This window comes from Corvus cornix, chromosome 2 (assembly GCF_000738735.6).
Source record: "Corvus cornix cornix isolate S_Up_H32 chromosome 2, ASM73873v5, whole genome shotgun sequence".
NCBI lineage: Eukaryota > Metazoa > Chordata > Aves > Passeriformes > Corvidae > Corvus > Corvus cornix.
In genome coordinates this window covers 126,602,050-126,629,439 of record NC_046333.1, presented here as the reverse complement: position 1 = coordinate 126,629,439, position 27,390 = coordinate 126,602,050, and the positions used below count along the sequence as shown (strand labels likewise).

Below are 27,390 nucleotides of genomic sequence, written 5' to 3'. Positions count from 1 at the left end.
AATTGCTTGGATTTTTTTTTCCTTCATCAGTTATCAAAAAAAGCAATTTGAAATTGAGTAAAAAGGGAGATATTATCTGAACTGTAGGTGTTGTGAAAACTGTTCAGTGAAAATTAAAATACTAGTTTGTGCTGCAGCCATAAATTACTAAACTAATTATCTAGTAGCAGGCATAACCGAATCATTCAAAGGGGTAATTAGCAATCAGACATAATGAGTACTGCTACTATTTCTTGTCATACTGTATTTAGCTTCTGTGCAGCCTAGAGGAACTGAATTATTTCCTACCCTTCTCCGAGGGCATTACTGCTATATTGAGTGCATCAGCCCATATTATTACTCCCAGTAGTTTAATTCTTCACTGGACTGCACAATTCTGATTTCTCCTGTCAAAGTTTTGCCTGATCTCCTGGGTTCTTTTAAGCAGGTACCATCTTCGCAGGTTCTTCTTTGGCCTTAGTATACATGTGAACTGCAATGCAATCAAATTACATGGCTCCTTTATAATTTTTATTGCACTGCTGTCTGTGAACATATGCTGCATCTTATAGTCCATGTTTCCTGTAGAGCTTGGACTTTATACACAGTGTAAAATGGAGAGCTTTCATAAAAACTACATATCCAGAGACTGTTGAGGAAGTTAAACTGATAACAACTTTTAAGATAAGAAGGTGCAAACCCACATATTCTGTTGACCTAAGGTACTTTTGGAGAACCCCCCCTTTTTTCTAGTGAGTTTAAAACCCACACTTCACAACAAGGAATAAGAACTTCAGAAAAAAAAGTGTTGCTTTTATTTGGAAAAAAGTAGCACAGAGAATCAAGATTCCTCCGTTAATACATTCTGTTTGGGGTCTGTTTTAACTTTGTCTTGGAATATGAAAGTATATTTTCAGCCAGAGAATCACAGAACCATAGAATATGCTCAGCTGGAGGGGACCCATCAGGATCACCAAGTCCAAATCCTGGCAGAAAACCCCAAGAATCACACCATGTTCCTGAGAGTGTTGTTTAAACACTTGAACTCTGTCACATTTGGTGCTGTGGCCACTTCCCTAGGGAGCCTGTTCCAGTGCTCAACCACCCTCCGGTGGTAAAACTTTCTCCTGATATCCAACTTAAACCTCCCCTGAATCAGCTTCGTGCCAGTTCCTTGAGCCCTGTCACTGGCCAAGAGAGTGAAGAGATATGTACTTGCTCCTCCACTTCCCCTTGTGAGGATGCTGAAGACCACAATGAGGACTCCCCTCAGTCTCTTCTCTTGGCTGAACAAACCAAGTGATCTCATGTCTTATTGTCACAAGCTCTACATTACTGTTGGCCTCTAATTTTGCTCAGTTTTATACATGAACATATGCAAGAATATATCACAGAGTTCGATAGAATATCTCCTTATGAAAGTCAGATTCTACTAATGTCCTTGCCTTTTTGCAGTACAAGTCAAGGATCATCTAGTATTATGCATTACTGGAGGTGCTGACCACTTATGAAAACTGGTGGAAGCAGAATTCTTTAGTGAAGGAAGTATTACTCTGATATGAAAACTCCAGAGCTTCAAATATTATAATTTAACATAATATGTTTATATCAGCTATAACAATAAATAATATTAATAAATAATAAATGATTAATTATCAGTGATAAAGTTTTCTGTTATCATCTGAAGCTACAGGCAAAATTTTATGAAGACCTGCAACAACTATCAAGGGTTCTACTTGGTTTTAAAGCTTTTACAGAGTGACCAAGTCCTTACTTTTAGGTATCTGGTCTAATACCAAGCTGCCAAGATTGAATTCCTTGCTATGAATTGAAAAGATGGCAACAATGCAGAAATCACAGGAACTATTTTCAAGAAAATGTTTCCACACTAAATACAGTATATCTCACATATCAGCATGAGTAGACCCCACTTCCGTGCACAACCTTTTTATTTTCTTTTGAAACTTGTTTGCTGCTGTGGTGGAAGCAAATGGAGAATTGCAGTGCAGGGTTATTGACCAGTCTGCCTGTGGATGGGCTCTTCATCACATCGTTTGCTTGCTTACTTTTGTGCTTCTACAAAGGCCAGTATTTGGCACATAATCATTTTGCCCACATTCACACAAACAGATTAACATAATTTATTGTCAGATTAGCATTCCTGGCTGAGTAAACACTGACTGCTCCATTTAAAAAACAGACCAGGGATTTTATGGGTTGCATCTACTTTTTGATCAGTATCCATGTGGCACGAGTATCCTTTCTGAGCAAAGTGTTTACTTCAACCAAATCCGAGTTTGTTCCATTAGTTTCCAGAATATGTTTCCTTTATTTGAAAAGAATAACACCCTTGAGAAACTACTCAGCCTGAAACGTCTACATATCCTGCTAAATTGAAGAGTTTATTGGTTTTTTTTTGTTTGTTTGTTTGTTTGTTTGTTTGTTTTTTTGGTCAAGAACTCCTGCAGATGCACTGTGTTTGAACTAAAGTCTTCAGGAGTAATGACTGAATTACTTCAGGAGTAATGCAGCTTCTTTGCATCATAACTACAGGTTACACAGCTTTAGACTATAGATTTACATTGGTCTTTACATTTAAATAGCATCTAAGATGCTAGTGTCTTACTTCTGAAAACTTTCATTGAGGCTATGAAGATGCATATCTAGAGTTCAAAATAAATCAGATTATTAGTTATCTTTATGAAACAAATACATTGCATTTCAGAAAACATATAATTTGAACTAGATTGTTATTAGTCATAGAAAGAAGGAACTTTGAATTCACATAATATTTCTTCAATCAATTTTAAAAAATAATGTGTTTTTTAGTAAGTACCTGAAATTTCTCTTAAACAAGATGTTGCAAGAAGTAAACTAGTTTTAGAATTGTAAACTAATACATTTTTATTTGGAATGATTTTGAGTTTCATATTGCCATACACATCTTCAAGGAACATTATGAGTTCAACCTCACTTGTATTTTTTTGTTGCATTTCCCAAGCACCCACATTTTGCTTTCTGTTTTAAAAATACAGCAATAAGGTAGAATTAGTAAATGATTAGGTTAAGGCTGATGTCCAGAAAGAAGGTTTAAATGGATCACAGTTGAAATTTATGATTACACCTTACTACTTCTCCTCATGAGACACTTTTTGGAATTTTTGCAGCCATAAAAGTCAAGCCTTTATTCTCACCGCAATTCTGCTTTATGTAGTTCTTCTGTGGAATAATTTATAGCATTCTTTTTTGAAGTCAAACGGTCACTACAAGAACTAATATTATTTCAAGAAATTTGAAGCTCTCTGTTTTCTCTTTTATTCATCTGCTCACTTAATCCTGCCTTCTCTTTTTGTTATCAAAAGAAGAATTAGGGCATTTTTATTCAAAATGCACATCACACAGATGGGTTAAAGCTTTTCCACTTTGATCTTATAAAAACCTCTGCAACTTCTTGATCAAAGAGCTCCTTCCTAAGATCTGAGTTGTGCACCTGTGGGCTGTTTCACTGAAATTGGTGAGAATAGGACTGTTCCCAGGAGCATATACTGCAAGGCTGGCCTTGAACAAACGGAGGTAGGGTCCTAATGTTCACTAACTGGATTCATATTTCCCCTTTCCTGGCAGTGGTTTCCTCATTATTGAGCTTTCCATCTCCAGCAACTGATGTTTCTACGATGTAATATCTACGTCTTCACATTCTGCAAGCACGAAGATTTAATCAGTCTTTATTTTATTCTCCACATTTGCTATTAAAATTAATTTCATTTCAATCAAGTGATAGTAGATTTCATACCTGACAGCTGTAGTTTCATTTCAATCAAGTGATAGTAGATTTCATACCTGACAGCTATGTCACAACATATTTCTAATCAATAATTTTTTTCTCCGCTTTAACTTATTTATTTACAAAAGTCAGATGCATTAAGAAGTAACATTACTTGCAATATAAATTTGGACAAATAGTATCCTGAAGAAAGTTTAAAAAGGTATCATAAATACACTTTTTTATAAAATGTGTACAGACAAAAATCCACAAAAGATTTTTTTTAATGTTCTAACTATTTTATCAGAAGAAAATTAAATATAGAAATAACCTAGAATGTGAAAATGTATGAGTTTTAGTTCTGGTTCTACCTTTGTGATTTCCATAGTGCTGTGTTAGGCTTGACCTATGCTTCTGCATCCAGTCTGGTCCTGCTGGCAAGATACTCTCCCTTAATTGTTCTGCTGCCTGTAGCGTCTCTTAATCCTGGAAATCATCAAATTACTATGGTTTATTGAACTCTAGATACATCTTTGTAGAAAGCAACCAGAGAGGGCATAAATTGAAGTAAATGTTTCTTCTTAAATATTGTTCCTAAGTGTGAACTTCATTTTATACACTATCACTTAAAGCATAGCCATAGCATTTATTCAAATATCAAATTAAACTTTGGGATTCATTAAGGCTGAACAAGATAAATGTTTCTTCTTTTCCTTTCCACAATGACAGCCCAGCAGTTGTTGGTTCTAACCTGACATGTATTCAGGCTAAATTTCATGTTAAAACCATAGGATCTCTTTCCACATCCTACGCCACCACAATTACAGCAAAATATCACAGTGATAAAACCATCTGTCTCCATTTCCAATGTTAATGTCTAATGAGTCTCTAAATGTTATTCCAGCCATTGACCACACAGGTCAGTTGGTAACCATTTTCTCATGCCTTTTCATGCATTTAACTGTGTTTTACATAAATATGTAAAACTCAGGTGCTAAGGTGCTCAGCCTATCATTGAGAAGAAATCTGATCTTCCTGAGTGTTTCAACACCCAAGGGGTTTGGGTACGTGAAACCTGTGATTACATTGCTCTAAGAGCAGCATACCAAAACTTATGGGAGCAATCTTGGAAGCATAATTCCTACTAAGTGAAGTTCCCACAGGACACCCTTTTTGGGGAAAAAAAAGAAGGCATATTTGGTGCTTTTGTAATGCAACTAGTTCTCTCCTATTACTTTCTGGGAGCAGGAAGGGGAATGGAAGAAAACCACACTCTGAAGGGGATGGAAATATTTTGGAGACTTTGTGCTATCCTGTACTGAGTCTTGAAATCATACAGTTACAAAGAAAAGGTTTTATAGAACAGAAGTCAGATAAAAGGACCACAAATTAACTTTTTGAGATTTAAATAATAGACATAAAATAATATTGTTTTGGAAAAGTAACTTGACTAGTTTGATGGCGGATTTTAAGACACATTTTCAGAGTTTTAAAGTTTCTGTAGAAATCTTTTCTAAATGTTGTCAGGTTTTATTCTTTATCTAAATGTACAGGTCACATCTAATGTATCTTCCAGCAAAGCAAGATAATGAAAGGAACAACAGAAGGCACTTTTAGAAACAAACATCTGGTTTTAGAAACAAAGCATCTGGTCTCCTCCTGGACTAAAGTTAGACATGTGATTGCAACTGAAAGCAGAATTCCTCTCATGTTTTAAATGTGTGGTTCTACTGACAAATACTGAAGGCAGAAATTATGACCTCAGATACGCTTCAGCAGCTGGAGTCCAGTACATGTTTAAAGACAGAATTTGCCCTTAAGAAGTGAAATAAAGGACAATCTCATAACATTTAAGGGGGGATACACACCTAAATATTACACCAAAAATGCACAGTATCAAAACTGTATCTGGTAGATTGTAAAAGTGAAATATTTTTAGCATAAATATATATTGCATATTGTGTAAAATCCAACAAAAGCTTTTCTCCACTTGTCTAGATAAAGCTGCAAAATTTTCTTTCCTATTTTGGAGCTATATAATACTTACTTTTCCTATTCTGCAGTGTTTATATTTTGAGTTAGTAAAGATAGATTATAGAAGAACTTTTCAGCTATGAAGCATAGTAGCTTTTGGATCTATAGTTAACCATTACTCTTTGTGTTATTTTTACTCTGTAAAAGTATAAACAGCTTAAAATATAACTTTTTTTCCACAATATTTTTTTTGAAGAAAATTCTCACTAAGAGGTCTAGAAATTACCCCCATACCATAAAGCATTCATGCTGTCAGCAACAGAATACTACGCTTGTTATCCAAAAACTCTGAAGTTTCTAACTTTTCATCCCTTCAAGCACTGTAAATGTATTATTTTCTAGGCTGCTTTTAAAATCTTAATAGATTGAAATCTAATGTATTTAGAAATGAAGATTCATACATATTCCATATAAACCCTATTTAATTTTGTTTCAAGTGCTGCATAAACAAAAATACATCAATTTATCTGATATTTATATTTTAATCTGCAGAAAGAAACAGAAAAACTCACATGAACAGTTCAGCTACTGTCATTTCATGATTTTATGACACCTCATTTGCTTTAGAACACATCTAAATCCAACTTCAAATGCAACTCTGGCTATTATTTAAAACATCATGACGGCAGCATGGCGTCCAAGATTGACATCTACTTTCTCAAGTTCAACATTTGACTGCACTTTCATTTGGCTGAACAAAAATGTTGTAATGTATCCAGTTTCTCCTAACAACATGCAGATGCAGGAGGACTGCGGGAAAGCTCAGTATACTTCATTAAAATATTGTCTTTCAGCACCATTTCCAACTTCAAATTACTTAAAAAAAAAAAAATCTATGTGTAAATTTTCCATTTCAAAATGGATGATCACAATGAAAAAATAAACACAAGTTCTTTAATCTCTTAAACTCTGATTAGTGTCTGATTTCACAGCACTCTTCAGGTTTTAAAAAGTAAATTTTCACTTCATATATATTTCTACTAATACAGAGCAAAGACAGAAGGGAAGTTAGTAAGGCTTCTAAATAAAAATATTGTATCCTTATTAATTAAAACCTCAAATTCCCCCTGTGCTAGCAAAAATATTATAAGGAAAACAATATGGTAAAACCTAGAAAAAGTAAGGTGGTTTTTTTTGTTGTTTGGGACTTTTTTTGTTTATTCCATAAACAAGGAGGTGGAATTCCAGTTAAAGTCTTAGCATGTAAAAAAGCACGTCCCTAAAAGGAAACTGTTCTCTGTTAACTTTTCTAGAAGTTTTTGCTTACAAACAGGACCAGAACTGTCAAGGTTCCTGTGCTAAAGAGTTTTGAATAAAATCTTATTTCAAAGAATTCGACAAAATCAGAACAATGTTCACAGAAAGAGCATTGAATAGCTTTGAGCTACTGACATATACATCAATTTAGCAGTTCCTTCTGTAGCTACACGTTCCAGTGGCCGCCAGCCTCCATGGGATCTATGGCTTCCCTGCTAGGTTTAGCAAAAACTTATCAGAAATTTGCAACACCAACATAACCATTATACAGCTTCTTACCATATCTCTGCCTTCTTTTTATACTGAGAGCATTCCAGAGGGGATCAAAGCTCACACAAGTAAGCTATATTCAGGGAAGCCAGTTCAGCATAAATCAAGGAAGCAGTCTCCAAGACAGTAAGGCTTGCTGGCAGAGGTAGCAGCCTCGTATCTAATATAACATGTCTAGCATGGGCAAACATCATGGTGTGAAAGTTTCTGGAGACAAGTGTTATAATAGCTGTCTGCAGCACTGGCTGCTGACAGAAAAAACCCAAAACAATACAAAAGGAAGAAAAATCAAAATATTTTCCTAACTAAATAATCAAAGATGAACAGAGGGTTATTACGCTTATGGAGTTAGATTATCCTAAAAACACCAGACAACATCTCTCTTGGAAAACTATATTGCTAGCTCAGTTCTGAGAAGAGAAAAAAATGTTGTTTTCTTCCCCAAAGGAAAAAGGCATTTGTATACAATTTGACCTACCAGAAGTTTTGAAAATCATGGATTGTCTACTTGTCCTTGACCATAACTTCAGAATCCTGTCTCCAGTGGACACTTCAAAGCTTGTAATAATAGCTCTTAGAGTAGATTTAGAAGAGAATAGTTAAAGAGTTGCTATTATTAGAACATGAGTTTAATTTTGCAGAAAGTTCAAGTATTGGATACATTAACCTGAAACATTAACCTGAAGAAGATGCTACATTACAAAACCCGGATCATTTCCCCTGGCAGTTCTAGAATAAAAAAATCTTTATTAAAAAAATGATGTATCAATGTGATTTTGGTTTGTAAGAACTGAGGAATCAGTGAAAACTTCATATATCTATGAACTTTAACCACAGAACTGTAACTGATATGCATAAAAGATAAACACATTTGCAGGACTTTTTTCCTAAGAAAAATTCATCCGCACTCCATCCCCACATAAACAAACAAACAAACAAATAAACACGTGTGTGTGAACTTAATACTGCAGCCTTCTACAAGGTTTCAGTTCAGGGGATTTGTTGGGTGTTTTTTTTTTAATTTTAACTTTTATTTACTTTTGATAACTAAGTGTAATACTTGTGGGAAATTTCAAAGGAATAAATAACATCATTAGGAATCTACTGAAAAATTCACCTAAAACTTGGCTTCTTTAATTTTCCATCTCTGCACAAATCACTCTAGTTTAATTGAAATAGATGGAAAGATAGAAATAGGAGTAGTAGCTATAAAAATTAATGCACTAACCACAATGTCAGAAGTTTGTTACTCAAAAATATTCAAATCACAGAATATTAGATATGCAGTTTATTAGAAAATTATTACATTTGAATTATTTAAATTTTTCTCCTTTCATGAACAATTGATAACCCCAACTTTTTTTTACTGAAAATCTCACTGATTTTTTAGGTCTCATGGCTGAAAGAAAATATTTGAAACTTTGGAAAAAGTAGCAGTTGAAAGTTTCACAGTTTGAAAATAACTAGTATTTTGAGTGTTAAAATCAGGCAAAGCTGCAGTTTTCCCTCACACTGATTGATTTTTCTAGTCCTATATTCAATAGAGCACACACATCATTCATGAATGTAGGGAACATTCAAGGTCTTAATCCTGTTTGAGATGACCTACAGGGATTTTCTTACTCCTTGATCTGTTTTATTCATAATGTTACACAAAACATAGAAGATTCACCTCTTCCCATCTAAAATTTCCAGCCATATGCTAGAACAAGCAGAAAGCATTATGGCACTAGATAACAGTTAATTTACAATCTGTTGCTGCTCCTAACTACTGGGAGGGTTTATCTGTTACTTTGAAAGGAAAACCCCGCCAAGTTATATTTCTGATGCAGGCTTCATGTGACCTTACAGGTTTTCCTCCAAGGCAACACTAGCAGAATGGCAATGAATGCTGCATAAAGAACTTCAGCCATCTGAACGCCAAGGGATTGCTTATAGCTGAACAAAAAGTATACCTATATTTTCAAGCACTGAGTCAGCTAATTAGAACATAGGGTGGTTAAGAAACACCATATGCCAACTACAAAGCACAATTTTGAAGAGTACTCATTATTATTAAAATTATTGATATTAATATTAATACTAAATTTAATATTAGCGTTGAATTAATCCAAGAGAAAAGCATGTAGGTCAGCATCACAGAGCAGAAACTACCACAAGCTTTGAAGAAGTCAGCCTGTTTACAAAGGAGTCAACCCTGAAATCACGTGTCACAGGCATCATTGAAGGCACACAATTGATTTCTCGACTCAGAGTATTCACAACATTTTGAGAAGTGAAAAATGGGCATTTTGATAAGTGAAAAATGGGCATTTTGATAAGGGTAAAGTGTAACTCATTTAATGCTTACAGAATCACAAAGTAAGCAGGGAAGCGTAAATATTACAGGATAAGTTTCAAGTTTGCTACCTTTTTAACTGTTCTAACAATGATCATTACTCCCAGGTTATTTAAGGAGTTGAAATAACTGCAGTCTTTCAGAAACAATTCAGTGAATTAAATTTACCATTAAATAATAGACGAAGAATGTACAAATAGTTCGTTGCATTATTTCAACTGATTTCCTTTTGCTCCCTTTTATATAAAGACAGCTCCCCTACCCCAGCAGAATAAATACCAAATTGTCAGAACTGTAAGAATTCACAGTCTCCAGCCTCAGTCCACATACGTATTGGTTTACACAGCTAGTAATTAATTTAGAGTGCAATAGCTCATTTGTAGTTGATACAGTAGCTTGCTCTTCTAGAAAATTTATGCAACCATGATACATCCTGTCAGCTACTTACATGAGCCAGCCATGTACCAGCGAGAACTGCAGAAAAGTTGTTACAATCATTAGGGGATAAATATCAACCACAGTTCCTAGGTAGGTAGGTAGATGGACTGACCTACCTGCCTGTAGGTAGATGGACTGACCCTCCCTTTTTTCTCCTCTTCTCAGCTCCAGGTGACACAAGCCACTTCTTAATATTAAGCATAGAATATCAGACTAATATTTGTTACTTGTATAAATTAACATTTATTTCTTAATTTAAACATTTTTTAATCATTACACAGATGGATTTTTTGGGGGGATTAATTAGAGAGAGGAAGGGACACGCTGAGTAAAGCACACTAATGAGGATCTACAGAGCATTATTTTGGCATTATGCCCAAAATCTCTATACTGAAAGAAAGAAAGAAAAACAATGAAGTAATGGTCTGAAAGCTTTGCTCCCTTGAGATCAGAACAAAAACCTCAGCTGAGACAGAAATGAATATTCAGTAAAGAAGCAAGTACTGAAATCTTAACTGCTGAAACTAATTATTAGGAAGTTTTTGCTGTGGCTCATGACAGTTGGAACCCATTATAGAAGCATTAAAATACTCAGTATTAATAAACTAAGCAATATTTTTTCCAAGTTATAACCTTAGAAATTAGACTGATTATCTCATGTCCTCTTCATGTCAGAAATAAGATGATGTAAAACATATAAAGACCAGAATAGGACCCACTGAAAATGAAATAAATCTGTAAACATAAAATGACACAGATGAATGCCTGTGGTCTCCATAAATCAGGTTTTGAAAATAATTTCTGAAAATGTGCAGAATTGTCAAGTATTTAAAAGTTTCAGGGGGGTTGTGTTTGGGTTTTAATTTTAGAAAAAGGAAACTTCTTATAAATATAAAAAAACATTTATGAAGATATAAAACAGCTGTAGGAATGTTTCAGTCCTGAATAAATTGAACAGAATAGGATTTCTGGATGCATTTTCTCATTTTGTATTAAAAGTTTATTTCAAGTGCATTTTTTACATAATTAGAAATTTAAGGTATTTTTATATTTATGGATTTGAAGGCACGTGAAACAGCTTAGTAACACAATTCATTGGGCCAAATTGAAACAAGTTTCCAGAAGGGTAGTCTTAGAAATCCATTAATTTCAAAGTATCCAAAGTTTTCTAAATTCCTGATAAAACACTACACATTGAGTCATATTTGCACAGTTGCCTACCTAAGCAAATAAAAGCAAAACAAGAAATATCTGTGGAATCATGCTCATCAAAGAACTGAGTGGCAAAGTTTTAAAAACACTTCCTTGAAGTTATTAACAATCTGTAAGTGTCCTGATTTATGAAATCAGAAGCCAAGGCCAAGTTCAATGGGTATCAGAAGGGCTGGGGTAAAAATTCGAACAACTCCCTCTTCCTCAGATGTTCCCTTACCTCCCAGAAAAAAAAAGAGAGAACAGTATTTACACTCAAAATATTTTCCAGTGAACTTTAGCAGCTTTTAATAACACTCTGATAAAGTTATTGCTAGTTTCTAATAACTCCATTTCATGAAAGAAACATTGCCTATAAATTATGGGTGGGGTTGTTCTTCAAGTTCTCCACCTTTCTGTACTTCTTGACATCATGTCAACGAACAGTGTTTTGAAGTCTGAGAAACTACTGCAGCGGTATTAGTTTCCCTACAGTACTTTAGATGCTCCAAAACAGTTTAGGGTAATGACCTGCTATACACTGCCCCTTGTTGATGCATATGTGTTTCATCCTTTCCCATGACATGCAACAGAAAGAGTTTAGACACTGTAATGAACCGTTCTTGTTTGGACTTAAAATACTTTTCCCCATCCCACAGTCCCTGAGCTGCAGGCCCAGACTTTGATCACCTGCTCACAAGAGCATAGAGCACTTTGAAACAATAGTTTATCAGGTAATGATGGAGATTGGTTTACTTTCCCTTAATTTACCAAAACTGAGTAGGTACATTATAATTCCCATTGAACAAAGCAAACCCTGGACAATCAAGGAATTTCCATAGTGAGATTACTTTATAATTATCAAAATCCTTTTAATCTAAGTAACTGAAACATTCTCAGAAAGAATGTACTTCATTATCATAATTATGGCTTGTGAAAAAAGCATGCAGTGGCACCACTGAGCTGATACTTCAAAAAAAATTTATTAGCATCTAGGCAATCAGCAACTAAACAAAGAAAACAAACATTTGAAGCCAACAGAATTACCTAGGTGCATGATTTCACATAATTCTAAAACATGAGTCATAAACACCAAGAATTTACATAACAGGCACTCATATTCGGGAGAGCTGGTTGCTCCCACAACCGATCAGGAGTGCTTGCTACTTCACGCTTTCCATCTCCTCATGCAGGAAAGGAAGTGTCAGGTTCCAAAAACCAACTAAATAATGGAGTTCTGCTCAAAGCAGAGCAAATGCATGCTAAGGTGTAAGTCTACTCTTTCTTAAGTATTGCAATTTGAGAAGAAAAAAAAAAACTGTCAAGAAGCTAGTCCATCATCCCAAGGATAGTGAGAATGTTCCAATTCATATTGTATCTGAGATATGAGCATACTATCCTCTGGTGCTATATTCCTGATCTTAAATAACCCACATGTTAACCCTCTTTAAAACTTAGCCACTCATTTATTGATGTTATTTTTCACTTATCCAAGTCAACTTAAGATGCTACACTACAGTTGAAGCACAGCTGACCTTCAGACCTTCTCTCCAAATGCTAAACTTAACCGCCACACTGTTCATAATCGCAGCAGATGGTTATAGGCTTAATATGCGCACATGAACTTTGCAAGGTCTGTTCTCTGCTCCAAAGAAAAGGAAATGGAATTATATCAAGGTCATTGAAGCCTTTCCCCTGCTCTCCAATGTAAGAAGGTGTGGGGGGGTGAAGGCAGCAGCGCTGGAGGGGACAAGGATGAGAGAAAATCTGAAGGCAGAATAAGAAAAGACATCCTTGCCATGGTGGCCGTACTTCTCTAGTGCTGAGTCTGCATTAGTAGCTAATGGAAACTGAGACATACTGCTGGTTCCAGTACTTTGTCTCTAATTTATTTATTTTTAAAGCTACTCCACCTCTACTTCTATGATAAGTAGGTTCTTAATTTCATCATAATAATTTAATAATTGATGGTGATTAATAGTATTGCAGATAATTGGCGTGCTTTAACCCCAGACAGCAATTGAGTATGACACAGATACTCACTCACTGACCTCCTGCTGTGGTGGCATGGGGAAGAGAATCAGGGAAAAAAGGAAAGGCTCATGTGTAGAGATAAGAACAGCTTAATAATTGAAACAAAGTAGAATATACTAATAATACTATTAATATTAATTATGATGATATAATGATGATGATGATGATAATAATAATAATAGTAATAGTGGTAGTAGTAGCAGTAGTAGTAATGAATAAGAGAGAGAGATGGCTGATGCCCAGACAATCCCCAAGTACTGACTGGCCTTTGCTGGACAACTGCCCCCAGTGTATTTACTGAACGTGACATTCTGTGGTATAGAATTCTTTGGTTAGTTCAGCTCAACTGTCCTGGCTGTGCTCCCTCCCATCTTCTTGTGCCCTTGCTCACTGGCAGAGCACAAGAAACTGAAAAGTCCTTGATTTAGGGTAAGCACTGCTCAGCAAAACCTAAGACATTAGTGTGTTATCAACATTATTCTCATCCTAAATTCAAAACACAACATTGTACCAGCTACTAAGAAGAAAATTAACTCTATCCCAGCTGAAATCAGGATAATAGTCATCATCAATAACTGTCTCCATTTCTACTAAATGAAAAGTCCCTTTAATTTAGCACATGTAATACAACAGATTTGTCTCAAACAGCTAAAACAAATTTTAAAATTCATGCTACCTTCCTTCAAGTAGTTTTTATTTGTCACCTAACCCCTTCTAAACATATTTTTTATTGTTTCCTTTGTACATTAACTTTCCCAGCTCATGGAGATATTGGAATTTGATCCAGTGATTATATTAATAAATATAAATCACTCTCTACACTGGATAATGAGCATTATACTGACTATTGTAGTATGCCTCATCATTATAACAAATAATTAAATACCCATTTACTGTCAGTGTAAATGTTTCTTGATTTTCTTCTCTATTTCAGACTTATGTCACGAGAAGCCTGGCTTGTGCTTACTAGCATTTGGCAAATTTGAGAAATCAGAAGACAAAGTAAAAGCAGGTGGTAAATATCTTTAAAACACTTGTGTAAATGAAGGCCTGTACAACTGTGAAGTACATTGGCATAAGCACAAGAAGCAGAGTCATGGAAGAGGGCATTAGTGATGTTAATTACATCAATGTTATATGAGGTGGGGTTATCATCTTCCCAATATTAGCAAATTTAAGATACTTCCAGGCAAGTTGTGAACTGCTGTATCAGAGTTTTATGGATAAAACCCCCTATTAAGATAAATGTATTTCTAATGCTGCAGAGTTACCAAATGACTGGAAGGAGGAAAGCCTTTTCCATCATATATTGATATATGCAGTGCAACACTTCAGCATTCAGAAACAAGAGGAAATTAGGAAGGAATAGCTTTGGAAGCTAAGTCAGACAGAAAACGCAAATATGAGCAAAATAACCCCACTGTTTTCTCCTCTTTGATCATTGACAAAGTCTGCCTCATAACCCCACCTTTGGTGATGAACCATGTTAACATATCTGATCCAAAGAATCAAAATTTTCAAATTGTAGAATCATTAAAGGTGTAAAAGACCTCCAAGATCATCAAGTCCAACCATTGACCAAATACCACTTTGTCAATTAAACCATAGCACTAAGTGTCACGTCCAGTCATTTCTTGAACACCTTCAGGGATGGTGACTCCACCACTCCTCTGAGGAGACCATTCCAATGCTTAACCACCCTTTCAGTGAAGAGTTTTTTCCTAATATCCAGTCCAAACCTTCCCTGGTGCCACATGAGACCATTTCCTCTCATGCTGTTTCTGGTTGCCTGGTAGAAGAGACCACCTGCCACCTGGCTGCAGTCTCCTTTCAGGTAGTTGTAGACAGTGACAAGGTCTCCCCTGAGCCTCCTTTTCTTCAGGTTAAACAGGCCCATGTCCCTCAGCCATTCCTCATATGACTTACTGTCTACATCCTCTCTAGCCATGACAGCTAGTTGGGTGAAAATAAGAACAGAACGATGACAGAAGAGAGAAAATAAAAGACTCCCCTCCCCCAAATGTAAACAAAAACCTCTGAGAAGCCCATTCCACAATGCAACTATTTATTTTGATCCTCTGACTGGTAGACAGACAGCAGTGATGGAGAGGTTTTGCACCCTCGAGTGAGAGTTCCAATGTTACTGTGAAGTACTCACAAATGGGCAGATGGTCTTAGCAGCTACAGCCTTCAGCTCCAAGCACTCCAGAATTCTTTACACAAGACTATGTTTCAAACTAGACTATGCTTGAACCGTAGATGAAACTATTCTCATCATTTCTAGGAGGATTTTTCTTGCTTAAATATTAAACCATGTAGTGAATACATTGCATCAACCATCACATCTCTGTGGAAGCTGTCAGCAACAACCCTCACAGACTTTCAGATTTAAATTTTATTTGAACTCTATTGTCCCTCAAGTTCTGCTGTACCTCTCAGCTGATGTTTTCAAGGACTGATGTACACCGACAATGTCCACTAGACTGTCATGTCTATTAGGAGATCAGCTTCTAGCAGAGATAGTATGAACAGCTCACATGTTTAGATAAATTTCTATCTGCCTCTACCACAGTAAATGACTTATGCAGAACTTCCACTCTTCCTATGCTGAACCTAGTGGCAACCAGTTTTGAGACAGTGGGAAAGGAAAGGGATTTTAGATTTGTCTTTCAGAAATAATGCAAACATTTCCCCCTTGGCTCTCCAGAACTTAAACACATACTTCTCTTTCCTTAGGTTGCTGCACAGACATAAGATGAAGGATGCTGGCAGAGCAGATGACATTTCAGGTTGGACTGGGCTACTCATCTGATTGGGATGGAAATGAAACTCTATTTCAAAAGCCTTTCATAATTCTAGTACCTTGGCAAAAATAAAAAGCTTGATGGCTTCATTAAACATTAAATTTAAATGACCCATCATCCTAAATCAAATTGGAGTGTTTCTGGAATGCTATTTTAGGATTTTTTTATTATTTTACTGAAAATAATTTTCTATTATTCTCGTTATCATTTCTTGAATCAATATTTAGTTTAAGTGGCAAGTTTTTGGTAGTGGGAGTGGGCTTCCAGGGTGGCTTCTGTGAGAAGGCACCAGAAGCTTTCATCATGTTGGACAGACTCAGGGGCAGCTACTAACTCACAGCCTGAACACCAGGCAAAGCAGTAACATGACCTCATAAAGGAGCTTTGGTCATCTCCACATTAGTATTTCACAGATTACTGAAGAATCAAGAACAAAATTGTCTGGAAATAGTTGCATTAGAGAATGAAGGCAAGGATGGAAAAACACGTTTCAGATGGTTGATAAATTTGGGATTGTCTGATTCCATATCCTAGAGTAGGAATCTCTCTACAGGAAAGTAAGAGAAGAATTACACTCTTGTGCACACTGGACTTGAAGCAAAAAATGCTTTGAGTGAAAACAAAAAACAAACAAAAAAAAAAAAAACCAAAAAAACCCAAAAACCAACCAAACAACATCAACAACAAAAAATCCACATAAATTTTTGCTTTCTTGTGTGCATGCTCCTGAAGAGGTGAATGCTTGATGAACTTCTTACAAAGTTGGACTTCTAGCAGTGGTTATATACTGGAAACGTGTATCTGGGGGATGGACGGGTGGAAATCAGTCCTGGGTAACTTGGAATGATGGAACATGGGGTTATGAGTCCATGAAATAGCAACAAAGATATTACTAGTGAGGTTTTACAGTGTTTAAGGTAAGATATACTGGGAGAATCACAGTACTGTCTCCCCAAATGTGCTTTCTTATCCCCTCCCTTGTGAAAGTCCTGATACTCATGCGATTGCATGTAAAATTCAAGATTTTACCCTTTGGGGATTTGAGCTTCTGATCACATCTTTCTGAAACAACTCATTGCTTGATGGTGTGAAGCTGCTGTCTGTAAAGGAAAGGCTAGAGAAGTCTGACACCAGTAGAAAGCAAAGGACTGTAGCAGCTCCTGCTTTGGTGAATTTATGCTGATGGATAACTGTACCTCATACCCTGCATTTCACACAGACCAAAGCAGTGAAAAAGTCTTTACCACTGACTTTTTTTGTCATAAAAAGTAAGTTTAAATGACTTAACCAGTCTGGACCTAGATACCATAATTTGGTATCTGGGTGAAAATTGTTCATCGTTAGTGACACTGTGTGCCAGGATATTTTATAACAGAACTATGTTATAAGCAGGGTGCGATTTCTCCACTGTTGTCACTAATAGCTGTGACTCTCAGTGATATTTTTTAAACTCCTCAAGTGATATAGCTCCAATCTATTTAGAGACTTCATTTTTCATGAAGTCTAGCATCTTAGCACTTCAACAGGCCATAAAATATCTTTATGAAGTTTGGCAACAGTGTTATGCACAAACTGAAAGCTAGAGAGTTTCACTTTGTCAGGTTCAGTGATGTGGCAGATTTATGGATGGAAGGGACAAAAGGACAGCTGCTAGCTTCCTCTCCATATAATACTGTTTATTAAACAATATAAACATGTGCATAAAGTCTCCTCAATAACTAGCTTGCACTGTCCTCTGACTCAGAGGAAAAATAAAATCTGTATATATGCACTTCTCATCCCCATAAGAATATCTTGATACATTCCATATCTTCTTGCTCCTTTGCCATACATTACAAAAGCTGGTAATTTAGGCAGGATATACCTTTATGAGTTCTGCCCCCTTCCAATGTACTTGGTTTATTTCTTTGTCAACTTTAAAACCTTTAAATAAGCATCTCTGTTCTATAACTTACCACAGTCAGGAGATAGGGAAGATATTAAATACATGCAAAAAGTAACCTAATCTGAAGCACATCAGCTCTCACCTTGCTCCTATATTGCAAGGTCCTAATAAAATTGCTTTACTGATTTATACCACCAGCTTGTCTATTCCAGTAGCTGAGACTAGCTAATAGCAGAGGTTTCTGAAAAACATAGAAGTCCATCTTTATAATAGGCTACTCATATTTTCATTGAATTGATTCATTTCAGAAAATATGCTAGTTGGACATACTCTTAGTGTGTCTAAATATGTGACATGTCTTTAATCTGAAATACTTATTGATCAGACCCCTATTTTGTAAAGAAGAAATTCTGTTTAAAATAAGTTATTATATAAATTAAAATTATGGATCTCATTTTCTGCCCCTCACTTCTAAACAGAAAGTCAGAGGATGGTCGAGTGTGGAAGGGACCTGTGGAGGTCATCTTGTCCAAAACCCTAATATCAGTGAAATAGAAGGATTTTTTTCTTCCCTGTATGAACTTTCTTTCTCCTTTATATCTTTTCCCTATATATTTTCTTCCTCATCTCTCTTCCCTCCTCTGAAGAGAGAAAACACATTTCTTACCCTTAGATAAAGTGAAATATAATAAATATAATAAATAATAATAACAATATAACAAATACCATGACATCATGACAATTTAGGACCGAGGACATCTCTTGTTCCTCCTCTTCTGCAAGTAATATTCATATTTATTATGACTGTTTCAGTAACTTCCATGCTGACTATGAATGATTAATGAAAATGTGAGATTTGTCCAAGAATGCCTTTCTAAATCTGTTGATTATTTCTGCTTAATAGAATTCATCCTCCAAGTATACTGAGCTTATTTAGGATCAATAAAATGAAGATAAAAACATAGCAATGGGATTTGATATTAATTTCTGTCCCCCTGCTCTAGCTGGCTAGTCCTAGAAATGGGAAATAAACAAAAATGCCTAAGGCATTAGTTATACTCACTCTGTGGAAATTAAGTAATTTGTTAATACCATTTTATTGCATTGGTTTCTTTCTACTCTGTACTGCAGAGCAATGCTGAGAGTAGTCAAGTTTTTTGTATTCCTTTAGATGAAAAAAAAAGGAACATCTATACTTATATGATTAAACTTATTGCATGGATAAGACTACACAACTCTATGCAAATATTTTAAGATCAGACTTTTATTCCAAGGTACTTTCTTGTTTAGCTTAAGAGCAGAAGACAGAAGTGCAAAAGGCCTGGGAAACATAAATAATTCCTTGTATCTATGATCCAGACGTTACGCAGAAGGCATGCAAGACAGATTTATGCTGAAATTTATCCTCTCTCTCATCACACTCAGCCAACTGGCTGTTCACTTTTTTTTAGTTTTTCTTCCTTTTTTTTTTGTCCAAAAATGCTTGGACCCATGAATTAGGAAACAATTTCCTATAAATATTTTCTAGTAATAGATTTTTTAAATTATGCTTGATGAAGAGGAAGATGTTTCTTTTTAAATACAAAGCATTAAATTGTCAGGAAATTAGTCATTGTAATGGGATAATTAATTTTCTTTATTCTAGCTGAATAGTTTGATAATTTTCTTTTCCATTAAGGGTCTGTGACAATATACAAACTTTCTTTAAAGTTATGAGAAACTATTTCTTTCCATCTTTTGATAGTACAGATTATAACACTAAAAAAAGAGTAAGTTTTTATTTTGCCACAGGCAAGTGTTGCTCTGCCAGTGATTTTAACTTCTCAGTAGTTGCAAGTTTCAGTCTTCTGTAGTTTACACACAACTTTATTAGGCCGGTCTAGTTTAATAGGCTTTAACATTTTCAAGGTTGCCTTTCCCTCATTAATGAATATGAGTTCAGCAAGGCCAAGTCAAAGACCCAAGAGAGGTCAATAAGGACATTTGTGTGTTTCTCAGCATTTTTCATGGAAGAGGTGGAATTTTTTAAATTAATCTAAAGAAATAAAAATGCACCAATAACTACAGTTATTTAGAATAGCTTTCTTAGCACACTTGTAAAGTAAATCCCTAATTCTTCAGCCTATATTGTATTTTATGATAATCATCATGATTGTTGGTTTTGCACTGAATTATAGTTCTAAGAAAATACTTTGAGAACTGATTATAGAGGTACAAGCTTCCTAAAATGTCTATTCTTGAGATGCACATTCACATAGGAGGTAGCTTGGTTAAGGTACTAAAGTCTAGAGGAAGAAAACCTGAACATCAGAAAATGCAATCATTTCTAGTTGAACAGAATCCCATGATCTAAAAATGTGCAAACATGAGTTGTCACAAGGACAAATAGAGAAATCAATAGTGGCTGCCAGTCAATACACAACAAAATATCAGTCATGGTTTACTTCCTGACTCAGTTTGAGAGGTAAACATATCAAAGCATGGATGATGCCCTTCACAAGGATATTTAAACAAGTACTGCATTTTCGGCAGTATAGAAATAGGGCCATGCCCTGGGCTAACTTCCTTACACATGCTCTGAAGGACTGCTTTGTCCCTGCAGATATTGATTCTGGCAGGCAGCAAGGCTGAGGATTCCCTCCCTGGGAAAAATGCTCTGCCCTCATACTGGCCTGCACAGTCTTGCACACACACATGGACATTTGTGCTACTGACATCCAAACAACAGTATGAGCAATCCTTTACTGTCTGCAGCCTCCTAGACGCTCTGCCTAAAAACCTGTGACTAATAGGTGAGTAATTAAGTTCTGTTTTCCTAATGATTATGTGTTCAGGTTATGGCTTGATCGATCATGGAAGGACAGCCTGGGAGAGTTCATCCAAAAAAATGGCCACCAGTATTGCATGGCTTAAAATGTCATTAACCAGCAATATCTTGTACAAATGTCTAAGAATGATATCTAATTTCATCTATCCTTTGTGGCTTCCAAAGCATGCAGGATTTATGGACCAACACTCATGTCATATTTGATCAATTACTTCAGAACAAGCCACGAAGGTGTAGTGTGTGATATTTCCTAGAATAACTCAAAATACCACTCTTCCAAAAAACACCAAATCTATTATTCAGGTGTATTTGCTCATTTTATTGGACTGTCCCACTTAAAAACTATGTCCCAACTTCTCTAGATCAGCCTAAAGATTTACTTCACTGAAACGATGAGCAGTCTGGGAGAAGCAATTTTGTGCCTAGAGTAGTCTGTTTCTGGAAGCTTGTGTTGTGACATAAGGAAAATTTATTCATGTAGAACCAAAAAGGTTTGTTTCTGTATAAGGAAGACCCTGTAATACAGATCAGGTATGACCTCATGGAGAAGCACTTGTTCTCCTGCTGAAAAAACATGCCTGCAGGCCTGGAGGTTTGCCCTGTAGCTGCAGCACTTCAGTCAGCTTTTACAGCAGACAGAGTATCTCAAATTCCCTTATCAGAGAGCTCTCAGAAGTCATAAAGTCCAAGTAGAAGAAAGAAGGCTTCCAAGTAGAAGAAAGATATTTCTGCTAACAAATTCAGCTCAATTCACGTGTGGTTGTTATAAAAGCATAACAAGAAGGTTATAGAACCAGAAAAGCCTCAGGTACATGTGGCAGTATTCCCCAGTTATAATTTTACCTCCAAAAGTTGTTTGAATGAGTTGCTCTTAGATACCCAGCTGTAAAGAATATCTGGGATCACTTGTCAGCACCAAATTGATAGTTTATACCAACATTGACTACTGCTATTTATGGAGAGTTCTCTAAAACAACATACTGTGGGTAGAGAAGAAAAAAGATGATAAAAAACTCAGAACCAGGTTATGTATGTGGACTTTTATATTTTGGATTGGAGAAAGTCTGTAATCAATTTTTAAAACTCATATCTGCACAACTGAAACATACAGTCAGAGAAAGTTAGTCACACTGAGCAAAGTGCAATATCATCAAAGCTGAATGTTCTGAGAAAGCCACTGTACAATTCAAAGGACTATTCATTTCAACAGCTTACAGTTTGATAGTCCAAGGTCATCTGACCTAAAATGAGAAATAGATACAGGTAACTTTAAAAAAAAGCAGGAAAATTATGACATATTGGAAGGAATACCCTGCAGCTACAAGACCTTGGACTGTCACCTCATTAGATTCAAAGTGTCAGAGGCAGCCAGGATCAATACTTGACTGACGGACCAACATGGAAAATTATTTGAATGTTCCAGAAGTGTGCTGGAGTTTCAACCAGTGGTTTAGAGTCTTCAGATTAGATTTTAAAACAACAGATTCTAAAGCAGAACTTACTATAATTAAAAAATTTATTCTCATATTTAGCCCTCCTCAATATGTGACTGCACCACTTTTTTCCATTCCAAAGTTCATTAGCATAAATAGCTGCCTTTAGACAGGTTGAAAATGCTATTTTATACTTAAACCTCAAGCACTAACAGAATTCAGATATAATGCTTCAATAAGACTGAAATAACTTAATGCCTTTGGTATGGGAAGGTTTATATTTCCAGTAGAAGTAACTTCGGTTTCAGCTTTCCCAAGAACAATCAGTATTTAAAAAATCACATAGTAAAATATTCTTAAAGATAATAATTTAGAAAATTTGTTTAGACTTAAAGTCTTGTTTTAATTTCCAGAAGGTTGAACTTACTTACAGAGTGTTGATTGCTCTAGCAAGCCCGTAGGGACAGAAAATATGATATTTCTTCCACTTTTTAAATTTTGTCATCTAAATACAGATTAACAAAGGAAAACAGATTACTAATAAAGAACTTTCAGCCTTAAACAACAGCTCATGCTAAAGCAGACGCAACTGCCACATAATAGGGGCCAGATTACTTGACTACAGCAGTTTATGACTCTCAAAGGTTTATCAAAAATCATAAAGCAGTAACTTCATTGTTTGCCTTGAGCCAATTAAAACTATGTGTTTAATTCCATAAATATAAGGCAAAGAAATGTATCTCACTATCAATTCATACGTAGGTTATTACACAAAAAATTTCAGATGGGAGTTTGGCACACTTTTCCAGGAACTAATAACTTTTAGTTTAATAAGTTTTGAGCCAGAGACAGCTCTTATCTAGGGTAAAGAGTTTTGAATCCTGAATTAAAACTTCATAAACACTCTTAAAATCCATTCTGCAGAATGATGAAGAATGGCCATTACCTTGAAACGACCTTGCAAAGTTCCCCTACTTGTCTCCAGAAGTATTTGTGAAATGCAAGGGTCACAACATGCCACGACTATTTGAATTTCCATATAAACCTGAGCAGTCGCCTTCAGTAGTGATTTTACTGCCTATGCAGGAACAGGCATGTGATAATCAAGGCTATCTCAGAAAGAAATATATAGGAGAAAGCTGCAAGGTATTGAACATTTTTCATCTTTACTTTTGTATGACACTTATTCTTCTTAGTTAGTTTTAGTTTGGTAATAAATAACATATGCTAAGCCTTTTTTTGTACAACATTGATCTGTTAAACCTCCATTGCATTACACATATTTGCATACTCACATCTACCATAAAATTTTGTTGATATATCTACCAGCTAAAAAGCATCAAAGCTGCCACTGGCTTGAACACAATTCATTAATTTCATTGTTCTATCAAACAAGAGTAAAGAAGTAAATCAGATGCTTTGAGGTAACATAGCAGTGCCACTTAACATGACAGTACTGCAATTTCTTATGAACAACATGATATAGTGTAATACAAGAAGACAGAAAACACAAATGATAAAAAACCAATTACTTGCTGATAAAAATATGTAAATATTCTCTTCATACTGACGGTCCATAAAACTGCCTTATAGCTAACAGCAAGATGAAGCTTAGGTCTCAGACAACATTTGATATATGACAAAATTTCTTAAATTCTTTTGATCTGAGCCCCATAATGATCCCCTCAAGGTTGCAGGCTTTATACCTGACAGATCATTGTTTTATAGTTTAATACATTCTCTTCCAACAAAGCAGTGCATAAACAAGTGCTTTAGCAATTAAACAAATGTTGCAGGGGCATGTAATGGTACCCATACCTCATTTCTATGAGCATGGTTATCTATATAATAGAGCTAATTGCTCCCATAGTGAGGGACAGCATGGACTTCTGCCAGCCCTGTTTAAAGGAGCCTTCTACTGTGTGTGACTAGCATGAAAAACAAACAAATTCGCTGTGCAGCTACAGAAAGTCTCAGAAGTGCTCTGTCCTCTAGAAAGCGTGAAATAATAGCAGTAGCACATCTGGCCCCTCACAACAGGTGGAGAGAGTAATTAAGTTTATGAAAGGCAGGGCCCTCTGAGTAAAATCTATGGGGTTTGTGACAAATTCATTGGACTAAGAAGCCCTCTTAAGCTCCTGCAGGCATTTTTCTCTTCTTCTGTGAAGCAGAAACTAGCTATAAACAGGAACAACTCCAAAAGATAGTATACACGGATAAGGGAAGCTTAATCTGGAGTCCCGAATAAATCAAAACTCCTCAAGCAACAGACATATTGATTTTAACAGCTTTATTAACTGGCTAAGAGAGTTATAACAGCAGTAAGAAACTAGACTTTGTTATTCCGGAAATCCTTCCATTTTGATTTTTCTAAGGTGTCAAACAGCAGAAATTATTTTGATAATAAACTAAGCAAATAAAAAAGACGAATTAAATAATCTAAGGTAAATTTCAAGCAAAAAAAAGGAACTGAGACCAGTATCAGGTACCTCTGTTCTACAGCATCAGGCAAGAAGAACTCTCTGTATATTTATGTGGGGATTTCTGAGGAATATCATCAGGTTGATAAAGAAATTGAGGGGGATGTTAGTATGTAAATGAAGAGGGTTACTTGAAACAGAAACGCAAAGAGAATTTTCTATTGTTCCAGTGAAGAGAAATATCATTATTTCTAAGATATGAAATCCTTTTAACCATATACTTCAGGAAATTGGGAAAATTAACATTTAAACTCAATTACAGCATATTGGAGTACAAGTTCTTAGACTGAAATGCTTCAGTAACAGAAAACAAAGAAGGCTGTAGAAAAAAAAAGAGGAGTTTCTAAATAAATGAATGAATAGTGATATTAAACTGCTTTAGTAGAAGTAATTAGTGAACAGGCAGTTGTCAAGGCATCTATCTTTATCTTAAGTTTGTATTAGATGGTACAGAGCTGGCAATAAAAAGCATCAGTGATTTCTTGAGTTTCAGTAAGAAAACAGCAATAGTTTGTGCAATGGCAAACTACTCTTCTGCCTTACTCTGGGAAGTGTAACAGTGACATTTTTGCTTCTCAGAAAATTTGTTCAGAAACTGCAGTCCACTAACTACCACTTAACAGTGAGAAAGCAGCCACAGGCTTCCAGTCAAATGGAAACTAGACCTCTGAACATAAATTAAAAGGAACAAATAATATATAAATATCTGGTTATGTGTTAATATATGCATTTCTTTATGCAAATATATATACATACATGCATTTCAGAGAGTATGTTAACATGCTGTTCCCTTATCTGGGTACCTAATCAAAGAGAAATAATTTGAGGCTGAAATTTTCTGCTCTGAGCTCGTACCATGTGGATAAGCCTGTTGATTCAAATGAGTGTGTCCTGAGCATCTTAGAGAAGGCTGGAGAGCTGCACTGGTGCAGTAGTGTGATGCTTACATAAAACATTTTTTCATTATACCAATCAACTTTTATTACCGAAGAAAATCAGTTCAGTTGCAAAAAACATTTAGTGTGTCAGCAAAATAATTTTCTGTTCAGCCTTTAAGTTTTTCAAAGAAAGGGCAGTCAACTTGTTTCTTGCCAGCAAATCAAAATGAAAAGCCATTACAATTTTGTAGCAGTTTCAAAAGCAAACTGCCGTAAAAGATTTTAAGCAAAGTTCCTGAAATCTGTTTTTGTGTTGTTAAAACAGGCTAACATAATTTGAGAAGTATGAGTTTAGTAAACAACAATATTCTCATACACCATAGAACACTGAGGACTCCAAAGGTATTGGTATATAAAGTCTACCAACAACCTTTATACACCTAAGTGGTTGATTCTAAAGATTGTCATGTGACAACAAAATTAAAATTTTTGATCCTTATTTCCAGTACCAATACACCATCAAGAATAAAAAGTAACCTCTTTTAACTGGTAGCAGTCTAACCGTTGTAGGAAGGAGAACAGTAGAGGTAAGGTTTGTGAGCCTCTTCATTAGTGTCATTCTGCTGTGGACTGGATAAAGGTACAGCAGTGCTTTGCAAACTGCTGAGAAGCAGCATAGACAGCACTCATGCCACATGCCAAAACACAACTCAGCACAGGATTAGTCCATAATGTGTACTAAAGTATGGTGCAGAGCATCCCAGTGATGATAGGTGAGGGAGAGTCTCTGGGGACCCATTCCTTCTTGTACAGTGATACTCACAACCAGAACAGAACAGCAGCCTTAGGACCATCCACAGCCAATTTAAAGGATGATTTCTATTGGTAGAAGTTATCTGTAGAACTTGGGCATGGTGTTGTGCTGAGGAAAAAACACTCCTTAACCAGGGAGGTCTATCAACTGATGCTGGTCAACCCTGCACTCCACTGCAGGAAGTTCACTTTCTGATGATTTTTCCAATTGGCTTTATTTGGGCTTTCCTCTTTTGAACACTAACTGTCAACAGAAAGCTACTGCAACAATGGCTAATGCAATTCCACAATACAGAAAAAAGACATTTTCAGGCAGGATGACTCTCTGTACAACACTGAGACAATAGTCTGTACTGCATCCAGTTTTTACACTTAAAAAATGGAAAAATTTAAATAGGTTATCATTGGCTTGCCATGTATGAGGACTTGCTTCTGCCCTGAAAAAAGCTCAAGTGATATAAATATGGCACACAGCAGTACATAGAAAACTGCTGTGTAAAAGTAGAAAATACAATTTTTCTTATGTCTAAGAAACAGCTGTGAAAGTCATGAGTAGGAGTTGGACTCCCAGCTGAACACTTGATAAACATTTAATCAATGGTGGTTAAAGGATATGAAAAACTCCATTGCTAGATGTATTGTTTCCCATAAATTGATCTAGGATACCTTTTAATCAGAGCTTACTCAGCTGTATAGAGAGATGACTGAGGAAGTAATTTTGTGAGCTGTTATATAGGGCTGCAACAGAAACATTAATAGTCCCTCTGACATTCAGGTCCATGAATTCCTGGAATAGATCTTAAAATGTGAGAGTGGCATGCTCATTTTAATTTTCCATAGAGAAAGGTTGTCCTAGACATGAAATCCACATAGTTTTGCTGCACTAGGAGCAGGGTTTATAATCCTCACAGGGGAGGTAATGTTGGTAACAAGAATTGAAAGCACTGCATGGGATGAGATATGGCT

At 35.7% G+C, this 27,390-nt stretch overlaps 1 protein-coding gene across 5 annotated transcripts in view; it reads right to left on the bottom strand.

Annotated features, from left to right (window-relative positions):
• The window catches only part of RALYL (RALY RNA binding protein like), a 387,237-nt gene that overhangs the window by 239,803 nt on the left and 120,044 nt on the right, over positions 1 to 27,390 (bottom strand). The window contains exon 1 of one of the 5 annotated variants that reach the window (XM_010405034.4): positions 22,685 to 22,738. The exons of the other annotated variants lie outside the window; for them this stretch is intronic. The gene's annotated coding sequence lies outside the window, so the exon portion shown is untranslated. Of the gene's footprint in view, positions 1 to 22,684; positions 22,739 to 27,390 lie in introns of those variants that run through there. 5 annotated transcript variants of the gene reach the window in all.